Raw genomic sequence first — 1,300 nt, 5'->3', positions numbered from 1 at the left:
AAGTGTTCCAATTCGTAATTTTTCGACGACAAATTTCAATCAATTTAAGCCCCGCAACAATGTGTTATATCATATTTTTAGCATATTTTGGACTAAATCCCCGACGTCTCTGCCTTCCTTAAGAAGATAAAATGTGCCAACCTGGTGCCAACTATGTTAAACTTATCGAAGACAGACTTTCTGTTCCCCGTCATTAGCACACTCGATTTTACTTCGATCCTTGGAAAATTTGCGTACATTGCCTTGTAAGAAGAAACGAACAAAACCTCGCGGACTGTTGAAGTTGTACTAAACTATTTCACAAATTATTTACAAATTACACAAATTCTTTTAGGTGAACGGAAAGTTGGAAATAACACTTTTTAAAAATGAAATAATTCTTATACAAAGAAATTAAATTCTTCAGAAAACTTTTCCAATTCGCCATGAATCATTACGTCCGACATCACGGTCTTGATACGATAAAATACTTGGAAGTTAAAAGATGTTTTTACGCAACATTATCTTTTAAATCAATCCGACATTTGGACCTACCTTTTTTCTCGTTACGTTTTCAAAAGAAAAAGAAAAGAAATTTACAAATCCAGTTGGCGAATGCTTTAAACACTAACTAAAGATGAAATCGGACTCACCCGAGACAGAGTGCAGCAACTGGATAAAAAATACAATTTCATACCAATGAATGTGGCGATAAAGCTTCATCGCAAGGCTGACACCATGTAGGTCCACTTAAAAACTGTCTCCTTTTGTGACCATTTCCCTTCTCAGAACGAGACTTACAGATTGTACTCTATGTAACGCGCCAAGCGATTTTACTCGACAATGATGGGTTAAGAGAAACTGACTAGCTTCTTTTAGCAGCCGTTTTGCTCACAATAAAGAACACCAGGAACAGTTTGGAATAATTGTTGTCAATTTAATTTGTTTGTGGCTTTATTGGCTACTAAAAGGTTAGGCGACCCACGGTTACTCTTTTTCACCTACCACCTGCCTATAATATTGTCTGACTTCAACAGCGGGAAAGTCTGCGACAGACGTGAATCACTAACGCCGTTCTAGACGCAATACTAGAGAACACAATCAAGTGGTAACGTGAAGTTAGCTGAAACGTTATTCGCACAATGAAAGGAGAAGGAAAAAAATTGTCAAGAAAATAAAGGCAGTGGTATAACTTGGCGACTCAAGCAAATTCGTTTTAACTTTCAAAAATAACCATGAAAATTACAGCTTAACTGCCCTCAGGCCAGTGCGAAAAAACTGGCATTTTCATAGTAAACGGTTGTTTAAGAGAAATTTAATG

General features: G+C 36.7%; 1 protein-coding gene across 1 annotated transcript in view; it reads right to left on the bottom strand.

Moving 5' to 3' along the window:
- LOC137967710 (uncharacterized) overlaps positions 1-692 on the bottom strand; it is a 64,390-nt gene extending 63,698 nt beyond the window's left edge. Inside the window, exon 1 of the mRNA XM_068814254.1 lies at positions 633-692. The gene's annotated coding sequence lies outside the window, so the exon portion shown is untranslated. The remainder of the gene's footprint in view (positions 1-632) is intronic.
- Between the last annotated feature and the right edge of the window lie 608 nt (positions 693-1,300).

The sequence above is a fragment of the Montipora foliosa genome, chromosome 1 (genome assembly GCF_036669935.1).
Source record: "Montipora foliosa isolate CH-2021 chromosome 1, ASM3666993v2, whole genome shotgun sequence".
Classification (NCBI taxonomy): Eukaryota; Metazoa; Cnidaria; class Anthozoa; order Scleractinia; family Acroporidae; genus Montipora; species Montipora foliosa.
Note: the sequence above shows the minus strand (reverse complement) of the source record. Positions and strands in the feature narration are given on the sequence as shown.